The sequence below is a fragment of the Psittacula echo genome, assembly GCF_963264785.1.
Source record: "Psittacula echo genome assembly, chromosome: 19".
Lineage (NCBI taxonomy): Eukaryota > Metazoa > Chordata > Aves > Psittaciformes > Psittacidae > Psittacula > Psittacula echo.
Window position 1 is genome coordinate 4,832,359 of NC_137755.1, and position 16,560 is coordinate 4,848,918.

A 16,560-nucleotide genomic window follows, 5' to 3' on the forward strand; every position below is an offset into this window, starting at 1 on the left:
GGGACACTGGCACAGGGTGCCCAGAGGATCCGTGGCTGCCCCATTCCTGGCAGTGTTCATGGCCATGTTGGGTGGGAGTCATCTTATGTCTGAAGCAGTGCTTTGTCCAGGTCTAATGTTCACAAGGGATGTCAGATGAAATCCAACTTGATTGTAAAGTTCTCTACATGTACACATGACTCCGATGAGTCTGGTCTGCACAAGAGAGGCTCAGCATGGCCTTAGAGTCACTTTGACTGCATTATTTATTTACTGGCTTAACACTGTTGAGGTTTTTTTATTTTTTGGAGGGGTGTTATAAAACATTCTGTGTATGACTGAAAACCTGAAGAGTATTGAAATAGGGAGAAGTTCTCAGCTCTTTATAACTTAGTGCAGAGCCAGGAGAGCTGCAGTGTCCATCAGTCCTTTCCCATCTGCCCTGTGCTGAAACTCCCACTGCCTGTAAGATGCCTTCACACACAAATTGATCTGAAGAACCCCCACAAACACCTGTCCTGTGCTGAGAGCAGGGCAGCACGGTTTCAAAGGGCAGATCAGGGAGCTCTCATGGGGAGAAGCAAAGGACTGTGCCCAGCAGAGCATGGCCAGCAGCCACCTCCAGTGCCAGACACCAAGAGAGCTGCCTGAACGCACCCTCCCCAGGCCTGGGCTGCACTTTCCCCCCACTCCCTGCCCGTGTCTCTGCTGCCTGGAGCTGTCCCTGCCAGGAGCTGCTGCTCTGGGCCCAGCTCTGCTCCCTCTCAGTGCTCCCAGAGCCCATCCCATGGGCTGTGTGCTCAGCTCTGCCCTGCACACCCCTCCTGGCAGCAGGGCTCTGCCCAGGGGCAGCTCTGCCTCTGCAGGAACCTCACACCTGGCACTCCATGGATCCATCAATGGTGAATGGAGAAACATGGTCACCCCCTGAGGAAAGCCTTGAGAGCTTCTTAACTCTTCAGTGAGTTACTGGTGGCAATGAGCAGTGTGCAGGGAGGTGAGGGAGGGTGGAGGAAAGTCAGCAAGAAGCAAGGTGATGGTTCAGGGCTTTAACCAATCCTTACAAGCAGGATGGAGCCCAGCAATGGAGAGCAGTTGATGTCTGTAGGTGGAGAAGGAGTAGGTGTTCCTGGAGTGTGGCTGCAGAGCCTGGACAAACCAGAGGCTATCTGAGAAGTTTCCTCATGGGAACATGCCTCAGCGTGGCCCATGGGGAATGCCCACTGCTGGGGGTGCCTGAACACTGCTCCTCATGCCCCATGAGCCGACCTTCCTGTCTCCCTCTCCTGCACTACCCAAACTTGCCTGGAATGCAGGATCCATCCCTGAGCCTGGAGAATGCAGGAACCTCCTGCAGTGAGGGGTCGCTGCTGCAGGGGAAGTGCAAAGCTTCTGTGAGACACTTGTGGATGTGGGCAGAGAGAGGGGTGTGCACAGCAGAGAGGGGGTGCTACAGGCAAGAAGCTGTCCCAAATGAGGTGCCCTGTCCCCACAGCATGGGGTACCTTGCACCCAAGGACACCACCTTTACTTCTGGCTTTTGCCAGGAAGTGCTCAATCCAGAGCATTGGCTTTTCCCACTGCTCTCCCATGGTACTTAGTTCTCTATCCTGATGGCATCACCCATTCCTCTAGAAGCCTCCTGTAGATGGCCTTGCTGAGGGATATTCACTCCACCTGCTGAATTGACACTATAGTAGCAGCCTACAACTACTTGCAATGTGGCTTCAGAGATGATGGAGATTTTCTTGCTAGCAGCAAGAGAAGGAAACCTCTACAAAGTGCAGCTTGGCAGGTTCAGACTAAAAGGTAGGTAAGAGAAATGTCTCTCCAAAGGTGGAGTTGTGGTGCAAAAGGTCACCCAGAGGGAATCTGGCTCAGCCCATGGCTTTGTGTGTCAAGGAGCAGACAGCGATGGGTGCAGAGATGTGACTGAAGGTACAGAAATGCCAGGTGAGAGCCAGGTGGGAAAGCAAGATGGGTGTCAACAGCCTGAAGGGAAAGAGGTGCAGGCATGGGCCAGTGAAGGACAGCCTGCAGCGGAGATGAGGGAGGATTCTGGCAAGGCTGAAAGGCCCAAAAGAACAAAAGGTCTCTGTGCCCTGGGCTATAGCAGTTGCCTCTTTCATCAAGGCCTTTGAAGAGAACTTTCATTCTCAGGATTTCAGGCTCTACTTCTCCAAGGGCTGTGGTCAGGGCTTGGCCTTTCTGCTTCATCAAACAAACCAAGGGTTTTCTCACCATCAGATACCTGCATTTTGCCTTTGTCTCCCAGTAGTCACAGCCTCCAGTTACTTTCTTTAACGAGTCCCTGGGGAGGCTTTGTCAGTAAGTGCCCTCAGTGGGGCCCATTAATGCTGAAGGGACTTGAGGCTTTGTTTCTGACTTGGACTTCTTGAGAGGTTTCCTCAGTCTCCTCTCAGCACCTGAGGTTCATGGACTCAGCCCAAATATACCATGGGGCTCACCTTTCGGATTTGTCAAGCCTTGCAGATTGCACAGCACATTTTAGGATTCTGAGTGCAGGAAGATTGTAAAGAGCAACGGATAAAAGTTTTTTTGAGGGTTTTTTTTCTTACTTTTCAGTTTAGAAATTTCTGTGACTTGTGGAATGCCTGGCACAGGGATCACTAGAACCTGCCAGCACCCCTCCTGCCTTCCGCAATGCCCGGTGGGCTTGTGCAGGCCTTGCCGGTCCCCTTGTGCTGAGCTCCCAGTGACAGATTTACAGGAGGGTGAAAATTTCTGGAACCATTCTAGCAGTGATTATATTTGAAAAGTTTGCAGTTTGCAAAGAAAGCCTTTGTACATATGTTAAAATTTTGTAACTTTGCTGTTCTGTATTTTAGGTACTGTTCCAGTAGGTGATTGTGTTTAGAAATCATAAATCAATAAAGAAGCTTCATACGCTGAATGCTGCAATTGTGTTGGTTTGCATCTTAGCTACTTTATAACTAAAGGCTACAATGGTGACTTTAGGAATAGAGACAAATATAACCTTGTATAATAAAAAAAGTGTAGAAAAGAATATACTGTGAAACTCCAACTTAGCAGAACCAAAGATTAAGTAAGCCTGAACCACATACCAAGGGAAGATAAGAGAATGCTGTATCCACATAATGGTTGGGATTTGTCCAAAGAACAGAAAGGTGAAAAGAGGCCAGAGTGAGGAAGACTCTTTACTTCATCAGGGCGACCACCAGACGACCACCAGAGGGGGCTGTGCAAGCGCAGGAGAGGCTGATGTCGTAAAGGACTGATGAAGCAATCCCTGATACCTATTGCGAAACTTCTAACATATAAATTGCGAACGCGATGTGACGGGGTTAGAACCAGATTTGGGTGCGTACCACTGGCTCTCGCGCCTTAATAAAGCACCTCATATAACCATTCCGATGGGTATGTGTTTGTCCTGACGCTAACAACAGCACCAGCGGCTGCTCCTGCCCTGACACCTTCTCAGCACCTCTGACACCAGCAGCTCCTGCACACAGAAGGCTCCTGCTTTGCCCCCAGCACCTCTGCAGGCAGAGCTCAGCTCCAAGCACATAAACAAGCCCAGCGCCTCCTCCTCACCCATCCCCTGCTCCTACAGCTGGGATGGCACCAGCACATCTCCTGACAGCTTCTCCTCCCCTTAGAGCACGCACCCACAATGTGTTTCAAGCCAACACTAAAAGAGGATTGCAAAGTCAAAGAACACGTACCTGGATATGCAGGGCAGCCACGGGAGATGCAGCCTCCCGAGGGAGGGCTCTCCTCTGCACTGGTCCCTGCAGGGCTCTGGCTCCTTAAATAGCCCACGCTCAGCGTGGGGGCCCCGTCACAATGGGCGTCTCCACAGCGACCACCACAGCTTTGTGATGGCGGCATCATCGTACCCATGGCACTGGGCACCCAGGGGTACTCCGGGAGCGGACATGGGGGGACCAGCCTCTGGCCTCTGCTGCCAGAGCCACAGAGTCAGTCTCAGTAAAAGACAAACCTCAAGCCCTGCAGAAGCCACACTGAGCTCCCCTGCACCCCGCACGCTCGCAGCATCCTTCATCCCGCAACCCTAGAAGAAAGGGATGGCTCCATCCCGCCAAGTGCTTCCTTCAATCCGCATAGAAAACAAACCAGATTCCTATGTTCCCTACACTGTGTGCTATTTACTGTGAGCACAAATCCCACCGACTCAATATGCAGTCCTACGGCCAGACCCGATAGGGCAGACTGCCAGAGCCAGCCCCCACCCTGCCCCAGCTCCAGACAAGACCCCCCCGCAAAATAGCAACCCTCAGTTGTAGACTGAGAATCAGAGCAACAACAGGAAAAGTAAAATCTTCTATCACTAAAATCACTATGAAGAGCTGTACAGCGAACTTTGCTGCTGTAGAGCTGTTGTGGTGTAAAAGGGACAGAGCATAAAAGTAGACAGGAGAAAGGATAATGCTAACCAGCAGTGATGCCCAATGCAATTGCTCAGTACCCACTGTCCTGGGTTCAGCAGCAGCAGTCAGTTTTTCTCCTTCTTAGTAGCTGTTGCAGCACTGTGTTTTTGACTTTTGGCCTGGGAACAGCTGATAACACTGATGTTTAGACTGACCAAGGACTTTGTGAGTCTCATGCTCTGCCAGGGAGGAGGAGGGGCCGGGAGGAAGCAGGGACAGGACGCCTGACCCAAACTAGCCAAAGAGGTATTCCATACCACAGCACGTCATGCCCGGGGATGTAACTGGGAGCTACCCGGAAGGGCACGTCCTCTTTGCGGTCGGGCTCTTTTCCGGCGAGCGGTATCGTATTCTCTTCCCTTGTTATTTCTCTTATCATTATTATTATTGGTGGCAGCAGTAGTGATTTGTGTTATACCTGAGTTACTGGACTGTTTTTATCTCAACCCGTGGGAGTTACATTCTTTCGATTCTCCTCCCCATCCCTCTGGGGAGTGGGGGGGGGAGTAGAAACTGCGTGGTTCTAATTTACAGCCGGGGCTTAAACCACGACAGTTCTTTTTGGTGCCCAACGTGGGGCACGAAGGGTTGAGATAACAACAGATCTGACCGGAGTGTGTCTAATCGTATTTGTGATAAGCATTCAGTGTTTTGGATTTATAGTCACTCGTCACAATGCTGATTTATTGGCTCTCAAAGTTGTTGTTTTTGATCTCACAGTCTCAATATGCCGTAGGTTACTTAGAGCCGGTATTTGCTGTGTTGGTGTTTTTCAAGTGTGGGGCTTGGGCTAAGGTTGTTGTCTCGTTGTATTTTGTGGCAATGACTTGTAATACAATAGAAGGATTGATCATGAAACTGATCTGGGTTGTGTTCCCAGTGTGGTCACCACCTTTATACTTTGGGAGGTATATAATACAAATGCTTAGCAACTATACATCTTTTTTCTCCTTCCTGGGTGGTCAACCTATGAAGGAGACATTCTTTTACCCTCCCAGTGCCCCTCCCAGACCCTTTACAGCATCGTTTGAGAGTTTTGAAATTTTTGAATGGCCTTTTAATATTGTTGAGACCTGTTTGTTGATTGTGATGGGGGTCACCATGTTGGCACGCATACAGAGTGTGTTTTGTTCACAATCATTACGTCTGATCTCAAGAGTTAAGCGGAGTCGGGTTTGGGTCTTGTCTGGAGTTAGACGACAAAATAGGGGGACCGAGAGATTTTCCCCGAGGTTGGATAGCCATGAGTGGCAGGGTGTGTGGGATAGTATGGGCAAGTATCTAGGTCAGTGGGCCCCTCCAGTGTTTTGGAATTTCACCACCGAACAACTGCAAAATCCAGAAGAATTAGTAAAACACTTAAATGAGGTGTGTTGTCATCCTGGTCATACCAGAGAGGGACAAATCATGTCAACGTGCTGGGGCTTGGCCTATGCTTACCGGGCCTTGTTCAACACTATCCAGCACCTTCAAAAGGGAAAAAATGTCCCTGGATCTGAGGGCGAAGCAACAGATAGCGCAGCTACTCCAGCTCCGAGCACAGCAGCTACACCACCCCCAGCGACAAGTACAGCCACTACTCAAACTTCGACTGCAACAGACAGTGCAGCTACCCCAGCGACAAGTACAGCCGCTACTCAAACTTCGACTGCAACAGACAGTGCAGCTACCCCAGCGACAAGTACAGCCACTACTCAAACTTCAACTGCAACAGACAGTGCAGCTACCCCAGCGACAAGTACAGCCGCTACTCAAACTTCAACTGCAACAGACAGCGAAGCTACCCCAGCTCCAACCACAGCAGCTACACCACCCCCAGTGACAAGTACTGTTGCTACTCAAACCACAGTTATGACTGCAGCTAAACCAGAGGACCAATTCGTACCAATATCGATTGCCCCTCTACGCAAGAGAAAAAGCAAAAAAGAGGCAAGAAGGGTGAAGCAAGATGAAGAAACAATGTATTCACCACCCGGGCCACCATCTGATCAGGAGTCATCATCACATGACGAAGAAGAAGAAGAGGTGACTTCTCGACCTCGGACCTCAACCGAGCTACGGAATATGCGAAAAGATTTTACCCGTCAACCAGGGGAGCACATCGTCACCTGGTTGCTCCGATGCTGGGACAATAGGGCTGATGGTCACGAACTAGAAGGTGCAGAAGCCAAGAAGCTGGGATCACTTGCTAGAGAAGGGGGAATTGACAAAGCAATTGCAAGAGAGAAAAAGTCCCTCAGTCTTTGGAGGCAGCTCTTGGCAGCTGTGAAAGAAAGGTTTCCATGCAAGGACAATGTTATGAGTCGTTCGGCCAAGTGGACTACTTTAGACAAAGGCATCCAGTCTCTGAGGGAATCAGCCATCGTAGAGATGATCTATCACATCAAACCGAATAACGGGGATATACCCATAGACCCAGATGAAGTCGAATGTACACGACCCATGTGGCGAAAACTTACACGGAATGCACCCTCATCATATGCCCATTCATTGGCAACAGTAACCTGGGGTGACATAGTAACACCAACAGTGGATGAAACGATTCATAAACTCCGAGAGTTCGAAGACAATCTCACCCCTTCCATCATCTCAGCTGTGGAAAAACTGTCCCAGGATGCCAAACAATTGAGGGACGATCTATCTGATTTATCCAGCTCCTCACGTGTACCAACACACGTCTCAGCTGTTAACAAAAGACGTCCTGTTGTTCGAGACAGAAGATACAGAAGGCAAACACCACGGGCCACCCTATGGTTTTACCTGTGGGATCATGGAGAAGACATGACGAAGTGGGATGGAAAACCTACTTCAGCTTTGGAGGAACGGGTGCGTGAATTGAAAATAGGAACAAGGGTCAAGACTAATCATCCCATGAGAGCTGCGGCTTCAGTCTCTGGTGAGCAGGTTCCCAGATGGAGTGGAAGAGCTGATTTTACTCCAGCTCCTATGATAACGAAGAATAATCCCTTTCAATACAACTTAGGTGTCCAACGTTGTGATGACTGTTAGAGGGACCCTGCCTCCAGCCAGGTGGAGGTAGGGGATAATCGGATTTACTGGACTGTGTGGGTCAGATGGCCTGGCACATCAGTCCCACAGAAGTATAAAGCTCTCGTAGATACGGGTGCACAGTGTACCCTGATGCCGTCAAGCTGTCAAGGGGTGGAACCCATCTATATCTCTGGAGTGACAGGAGGATCCCAAGAGTTGACTGTACTGGAGGCTGAGATCAGCCTGACTGGAAGGAAATGGCAAAAGCACCCCATTGTGACTGGTCCAGAGGCTCCATGCATCCTCGGCATAGATTACCTCAGGAGAGGGTACTTCAAAGACCCAAAAGGGTACCGATGGGCTTTTGGTATTGCTGCTTTGGAGACTGAGGAAAATGAGCAGCTGTCCACCTTGCCTGGTCTCTCAGAGGATCCTTCTGTTGTGGGGTTGTTGAAGGTCGAAGAACAACAAGTGCCAATCGCGACCACAACAGTGCACCGGCGGCAATATCGCACCAACCGAGACTCCCTGATTCCCATCCATAAGATGATCCGTAGTCTGGAGAGTCAGGGAGTGATCAGCAGGACCCGCTCACCCTTTAATAGCCCCATATGGCCAGTGCGAAAGTCTAACGGAGAGTGAAGACTAACAGTAGACTATCGTGGCCTGAATGAAGTCACACCACCATTGAGTGCTGCTGTACCGGACATGCTAGATCTTCAGTATGAACTGGAGTCAAAGGCAGCCAAGTGGTATGCCACGATTGATACTGCCAATGCATTCTTCTCAATTCCTTTCGCAGCAGAGTGTAGGCCACAGTTTGCTTTTACTTGGAGGGGTGTCCAGTACACTTGGAATCGACTGCCCCAGGGGTGGAAACACAGCCCTACCATTTGCCATGGACTGATCCAGAATGCACTGGAACAGGGGCAAGCTCCAGAACACCTGCAGTACATTGATAACATTATTGTGTGGGGTGATACAGCAGAAGAAGTCTTTGAGAAAGGGAGGGAAATAATCCAAATCCTGCTGAAAGCTGGTTTTGCCATAAAGCGGAGTAAGGTCAAGGGACCTGCACAGGAGATTCAGTTTTTGGGAATAAAATGGCAAGATGGACGTCGCCAGATCCCTACAGATGTGATCAACAAAATAACAGCAATGTCTCCACCAACTAATAAGAAAGAAACACAAGCTTTCTTGGGTGCTGTGGGGTTCTGGAGAATGCACATCCCAAATTACATTTTGATTGTAAGCCCTCTCTATCGTGTGACCCGGAAGAAGAATGATTTTAAATGGGGCCCTGAGCAACAACAAGCCTTTGAGCAAATTAAATGTGAGATAGTTCATGCAGTAGCCCTTGGACCAGTCCGGACTGGGCCAGATGTAAAAAATGTACTGTACACCGCAGCCGGGGAGAATGGTCCTACCTGGAGCCTCTGGCAGAAAGCTCCAGGGGAGACTCGAGGTCGACCCCTCGGCTTTTGGAGTCGGGGATACAAAGGATCTGAGGCCAGCTATACCCCACCTGAGAAAGACATACTGGCAGCTTATGAAAGGGTTCGAGCTGCTTCGGAGGTGATTGGCACTGAAGCACAGCTCCTCCTGGTACCCCGGTTGCCCGTTCTGGCCTGGATGTTCAAAGGCAGGGTCTCCTCTACACATCATGCGACCGATGCGACATGGAGTAAATGGGCTGCACTAATTACACAATGAGCTCGAATAGGAAATCCCAGTCATCCAGGCATTCTAGAAGTCATCATGGACTGACCAGAGGGCAAAGATTTTGGAATGTCACCAGAGGAGGAGGTGATGCGTGCTGAAGAGGCCCCACCATATAATAAACTGTCAGAAAGTGAAAAGCAGTATGCCTTGTTTCCTGATGTGTCCTGCCGTATTGTGGGAAAGCATCGGAAATGGAAGGCAGCTGTATGGAGTCCTCAACGACAAGTTGCAGAAACTGCTGAAGGAGAGGGTGAATCGAGTCAGTTTGCCGAGGTGAAAGCCATCCAGCTGGCCCTGGACATTGCTGAACGAGAAAAGTGGCCAGTACTTTCTCTCTATACTGACTCATGGATGGTGGCAAATGCCCTGTGGGGGTTGTTGCAGCAATGGAAGCAGAGCAACTGGCAACGCAGAGGTAAACCCATCTGGGCTGCTGCACTGTGGCAAGATATCGCTGCCCGGGTGCAGAACCTGGTGGTGAAGGTACGCCATGTAGACGCCCATGTACCCAAGAGTCGGGCCACTGAGGAACACCAGAACAACCAACAAGTGGATAAAGCTGCTAAGATTGAAGTGGCTCAGATGGACTTAGATTGGCAACATAAAGGTGAATTATTTTTGGCTCGGTGGGCCCATGACACTTCAGGCCATCAGGGCAGAGATGCAACATACAGATGGGCCCGTGATCGAGGGGTGGACTTAACAATGGACACTATTGCCCAGGTTATTCATGAGTGTGAAACATGTGCTGCAATTAAACAAGCCAAACGGTTAAAGCCTCTTTGGTATGGAGGATGATGGCTGACGTATAAATATGGGGAGGCGTGGCAGATTGATTATATCACACTCCCACCAACCCGCCAAGGCAAGCGCCATGTGCTTACCATGATGGAAGCAACCACCAGATGGCTGGAAATATACGCTGTGCCCCATGCCACTGCCAGGAACACTATCCTGGGCCTTGAGAACCAGATTTTGTGGCGACATGGCACCCCAGAAAGAATTGAATCAGATAATGGGACTCATTTCCGGAATAACCTTATAGACACTTGGGCCAAAGAGCATGGCATTGAGTGGGTATATCACATCCCCTACCATGCACCAGCCTCTGGGAAAATCGAACGGTATAATGGGCTGTTAAAAACTACACTGAGAGCAATGGGTGGGGGAACTTTCAAGCATTGGGATACACACTTAACAAAGGCCACCTGGTTGGTCAACACCAGAGGATCTGCCAACAAGGCTGGCCCAGCCCAGTCAGAACTTTTACATATTGTAGAGGGGGACAAAGTTCCTGTGGTGCACATGAAGAATTTGCTGGGGAAGACAGTCTGGGTTATTCCTGCTTCAGGTAAAGGCAAACCCACTCGTGGGATTGCTTTTGCTCAGGGACCTGGATATACTTGGTGGGTAATGCAGGAAGATGGGGAAGTCCGATGCGTACCTCAAGGGAATTTGATTTTAGGGGAAAACAGACAATGAACTCAATTGTACGCTGTTGCCTGCTATAGCCATCAACTAGAAGTCTGCAGGGCACCAGCGACTGGCCCCGACTTCCCTCCGACCATCATCCCAACAGAGAATGAACTTTGATAGAACCGGACGAGTTCTACAGTAAAGGAATGATCAGCATCAGCAGACAACGATCCAACACTGCACACAGCTTCTCCTGCCCTGAAAGACTGTTACAAGAGATGGAGCCCAACATCATGAACTGAATGGACTCAGTAGCTTTATAGGAATTGGTCCGTGCACTAAGATAACAGTGCACTGAGATGAGAGTGAGGGTATATGGAAAATGTGGGATCTGAGCATGATGTGAATGGTATGGAATAAGGGGTGGATACTGTCCTGGGTTCAGCAGTAGCAGTCAGTTTTTCTCCTTCTTAGTAGCTGTTGCAGCACTGTGTTTTTGACTTTTGGCCTGGGAACAGCTGATAACACTGATGTTTAGACTGACCAAGGACTTTGTGAGTCTCATGCTCTGCCAGGGAGGAGGAGGGGCCGGGAGGAAGCAGGGACAGGACGCCTGACCCAAACTAGCCAAAGAGGTATTCCATACCACAGCACGTCATGCCCTGGGATGTAACTGGGAGCTACCCGGAAGGGCACGTCCTCTTTGCGGTCGGGCTCTTTTCCGGCGAGCGGTATCGTATTCTCTTCCCTTGTTATTTCTCTTATCATTATTATTATTGGTGGCAGCAGTAGTGATTTGTGTTATACCTGAGTTACTGGACTGTTTTTATCTCAACCCGTGGGAGTTACATTCTTTCGATTCTCCTCCCCATCCCTCTGGGGAGTGTGGTGGGGGGAAGTAGACTGCGTGGTTCTAATTTACAGCCGGGGCTTAAACCACAACACCCACTGAGCGATACCCAGCCTGACCCAGTCCCATCCCTTCAGGGTGACTCCCCCAGTTTCTATCCTGGGCATGACGTGCTGTGGGATGGAATACCTCTTCGGCTAGTTTGGGTCAGGGGTCCTGTCTGCTTCCTCCCAGCTTCTTGTGCCCCTCCTCACTGCAGAGCATGAGAGACTGAAAAGTCCTTGATCAGGGTAAATGCTACTGAGCAACAACTAAAGCATCAGTGTGTTACCAATGTTATTACCAGAATAAAGCCAGAACACAGCACTGCATCAGCCACAGGAAAGAGAATTAATTCTATCCCAGCCAAAATGCCACCCAGGGGGATGGGAGTTCAACCCCGATGTCAGCACCAGCCACGCTGCCTGACCAGGGGATTGGGAGCTCAGCTCTGAGGCCAGCACCAGCCCCGTTGCCTGCCCAGGCAGCCTTGAAACCCTTCACACCAAAGAACTGCTCCAGTTCCCAAGACAAGCCAGGACTGCAGCAACCGGAGGAACTGTGGGTGCCCCTGGAACAGGGACTCCCAGGCAGAGGATGGAAGATCCCCATGAGCCCGTGGGCCATCGTGGAGGGTTGATGCACCTGGGGATGCTGGCGCTGGCACTGCAGAAGGTCCCTCCTCTTGGATGCTGCCCAATGATGCTGCAGGTGCTGCTTTGGGAAGTTCTCAGAGTCGTCTCTGCACAGTGACTGCCGTGGGGAGTCACTGCATGCAATATAAGCAGTGGGAGCGGTGATGTCCTAGTGCATGGCAGGTGACGTCACAGTGTGTGGCAGGTGATGTCACAGTGTGTCAGAGCAGCCCCGCTGCCTGCCGAAGCACCAAGACCGGAACCAGGATAGGAGCTGCTCTTGCCTCCTCCACCCATAGCTTGTGTTCCAAGGAGCAGTTGTCATCTCCCAGTGCCTCACCATAGGGCGACTATGCACTAAACATTTGAGGAATGCGGAGGAGGATTTGGAATTGATGGCAGCCCCCTGGAGAAGGGGTACTGTGAATAATGGGGCTGAAGGTGCTGACAATGAGAATCAAGCACAAGTACTAGCACAGGCACCAGAGATTTTTTTTTTTTTGGGGGGGGGGCCCAGGCCGAAGGATTTTGCTCTTCAGCAGAACAAATTAGGGGAAAATTAGGGGAAAATCTGATTACGCCTTTAAGTCAAGCTGTGTGTAATGATGGTCTGCTCATGATGAAGATTCTCTTTATCATTATAGACTTGAAGAGTTGGAAACAAGTGGCTGCTAATTATGCATCATGCTTTCCAGACTGTTGACACAAACATAATTATTCGTATGGCTCAGACCGCAGTAGAACAACAAATAACAGCAGGCACAGCAACAGGTCCAGTGAATCTTCACTTCCCTGATCTGAACTGGGACCATAATCGGGACAGGCAAGCTTTGAAACAATAGTGGAGGTGGATTTTATTCAGCATTAGGAATGCGGTCCCCAAGGCAGTGAGCTGGTCTAAGCTATATGAAATAAAGCAAGATATATATGAACCACCTTCTGGATTCGTGGGAAGATTAAAAGATGTGATGCATAAATATACTACTATTGATCCTGAAGCAGAGGAAAGAAGGAAAAAGTTAGGCCATTTAACAAAAAGTCAATCCATGGAAGACATAAGGAAAAGGGTACAAAATCTTCACGGGGAGGACCAATGTGATTTGGTAAAAACAATGGATGTGGCCTTGGAGACCTATCACAATCAGACCACTATTGCTCTGGTGCAAGTTCTCTGAAATGGTTCAAATGGTTCAATAGTACTGGGGAGGGCTTTCAGTCCCTGATTATTAATATAGGCATTATTATTAGAAATAATATAATTATTAATATAATACAACATTGTGTTTTGTGGGTTAGAAAGTTTCAACTAGGAATTTGTTAATGTATATGTGGAGCCATAAGATAAGCTCCAGTGTAAAACTGAAATCTTTAGGGTAAAAAAAAGAGAGAAAAGTTGCTGCCTGTAGCTATCCCACAAGAAACCAGAAAGGGGGGAGTGGCCCAGGAGGAGACAAAACAAGGATTACATGGAAAGGTTTGTGAACAGATTCCACAGGTTGCACTCAAAGGGAAAATGCCCTCAGAATCAAAAGAAACACTGGAGACTTAGATCAGGATAGGCAGAGAGAATTATTGCTATAGATGAAGATTGAGGAGGAGTGGGGGGAGATTCGAATCTCTCCCCAGCAGAGCCCCTGGCTACAGTTAGGTTGAGGAATGGGAAGGTAAAATTCCTTGTAGAAACAGAAGCTCCTTATTCTGTTATAGATACTTGTAAAGGGCAATTAAGAAAACAAACCGCTTCAGGCATTGGTGCCACAGGTGGACAAGAACCCGGCCTTCATTTACATTTGAGAAACTGGCAAACAGAGGTTGAGACATCAAGTTCTTTGCATGCCCGAGTGCCCTATGCTGGTATTGGATAGAGATTTACTGAGTAAATTACATGCATCCATTAGGGTTAAAGAAAGAAAATTCAGGTCCATGTTCCCGATGAAAAGGCTGTGGAGGCCCCAGTTTTTATGTTACAGAAACCAGGCACTGAGCCAGATATCCCAGAGGAAGTGGGTACATCCACAAGTATGGGCTGCTGGAGCACCGGGACCATCACGAGCTGCAGAAGCAGTAACTATTTCTCTGAAACCAAACATTACACCGCTAAGACAGAAACAGGATCCTATAAAAATGGAAGCCAGAAAAGGACTAGAGACCCTAATAGAAAAAATTATCAAATACTTTGGGACAAAAATGGACCGTATTTGTACTTCACAGGCTAACAACCATTCTGGAACAGAAAAGCAGTCATTGGCTTTCCCCAAGCAGGCTGTGATTCTATGACAAGAAGACGTAGACTTCAAAGTATCAAACCTTTTGAAGCAGCATTGGTTTTGACAACAGATTCAGAAGCAGGAGAGCTGACTCACACCTGTTTACAGACCATAACATAAAAGAGCTAAACCAAACATAATAGAGGCTAAAGCCCTACATTCCTCCTCCCCCAACACATCAGCAGAGAAAGCTGAGCTGATGGTGCTACTGAGACTTCTGAAATCGTCAGAAAGTCAAAATCTGCTTTTAAGGCACATCAGTTTGATAACACTCCAGAGAATATTGGTAATCACATTGCTGACAAAGCAGCCGAAGAAGCTGTGGGTGGGGACCTTTCATTCCTATTGCCTCATAAGTATCAGAGCTTGGGTAATGAAGTTCCAAGTTATCAAACAGAGGATGGGAAATTACCCAGTCTTAGGAGCCAAGAAGCCCGATGAAGGATGGTGGATTACACACATGCCTCCTGCACACAGAAGGCTCCTGCTTTGCACCCACCATGTGTTTCAAGGCAACACTACAACAGGATTGCAAAGTCAAAGAACACATACCTGGATGCGCAGGGCAGGCACGGGAGATGCAGCCTCCCGAAGGAGGGCTCTCCTCTGCACTGGTTCCTGCAGGGCTCTGGCTCCTTAAATAGCCCACGCTCAGCGTGGGGGCCCTGTCACAATGGGCGTCTCCACAGCGACCACCACGGCTTTGTGATGGCGGCAGCATCGTGCCCATGGCACTGGGCACCCAGGGGTGCTCCAGGAGTCACCGTGGGGGGACCAGCCTCTGACCAGCCGGCTCAGGGGGGTCCAGCAGAGCATGTAGCATATAGCAAGACACAGCATATCATAGAACAGCAGAGCATAGCATAGCTATGGAGAACCCACTGCCCTGACAGCTCAGTATCTGGAGTTGAACTCACCCCCAGCCAGCAGTGCGAATCATCGGGGCCTAGGTTCTGGGGAGACGCTGGCTCAGGCAGTCGGCTGTGTCCCATCTGCCTCGACAAACTGCCACCACAATCTTCAAGTGGCCCATGTCTACTGTGCCCAGAGGCTGGGATGCAAAGCAGAGAATTACAAGGGTGTCCCAGTCACCCTGGGGAACCCCAAATGTGGTTTTACACAGGGTTCTCACAACCTTCAAATGGTCACGTACCACACACTTGGACTGAGCACTAGCACCGTCATTACTAGTCCTAGTCAAACTCTGCCAGGCGCTCATGCTACTTCTGCTGCAGTCCTGCTCTTGTCTATTGAGGCAGATGCCGCTGGACGAGTCCTGCAAGAGATACTGATTAATGGTGTGCGGGACAGTGGGAGGGTTTCAAAGACATGCTGGAGGGGCTGGGATTCTGCCATTATTTCTGCTGTGCTGCAATACCCCTTCTCCTTCACAGACAGCTCTAAGATACCCTAAAGAAAAGTCCTAGTTCCAGGGCTGGGATGAAGCTTCCAGGAAAAATCCACTACCTCATCACATTACAGTGTACATATAAATATATAGAGACACACGTATAAATAAAAGACCTATTAATACTTGAAAGACTGGTTGATCTAGTAGTTAGAGGAAGAGAATTTTCATCACATGCCTTGTAGGTCCCACAACCCAGGGTCCCAAACACCAGTAACAGGGTGACGAGAGGCAGCAAAGATGCCATCCCAGGGGGATCAGTCTCCTGAGAGGGGGGAGGAAATAACAACCCAAAAGTGAAACAGCCTGAAGCAAGCACTGATGTTCCCTCCCTCAGCTGGCAGACACACTGCCTTCCTGCAGTGTCATTTCTCTGCTGAGAAACAGAGTTAAGGCTAAAAATCAGCTTTTCTTAGAATCACAGAATCATTGCATTTGAAAAGACCCTTGAGAACATCGAGTCCAGCCTTTAACCTGTCCTTAACAAGTCCACACGCTGACCATGGCAACATCCCTGTGGGATACCCTGTTTGGATGGTCACCAACAGCAACTGGAAGCAAGTCAAATTTTACAGCCTACCATAATTTCACTCATTTCTATTCTATCCTGTTTGTTGTTAAACATTCTGCTCTACATTAGAGCATGGAAATCAGCTGGACAAGTTACCTTACTGCAGAAACCCCTTGCATAGATCATGGGACTTAAACACATTTAACAATCTCTTAATAACTGAGTACACCAAACATTTCCCTCAATTTGTAACTGGAATTCAGCACTACTCTCTTTGGAGGCACAGAGACAAGGGGTGACCACACCACT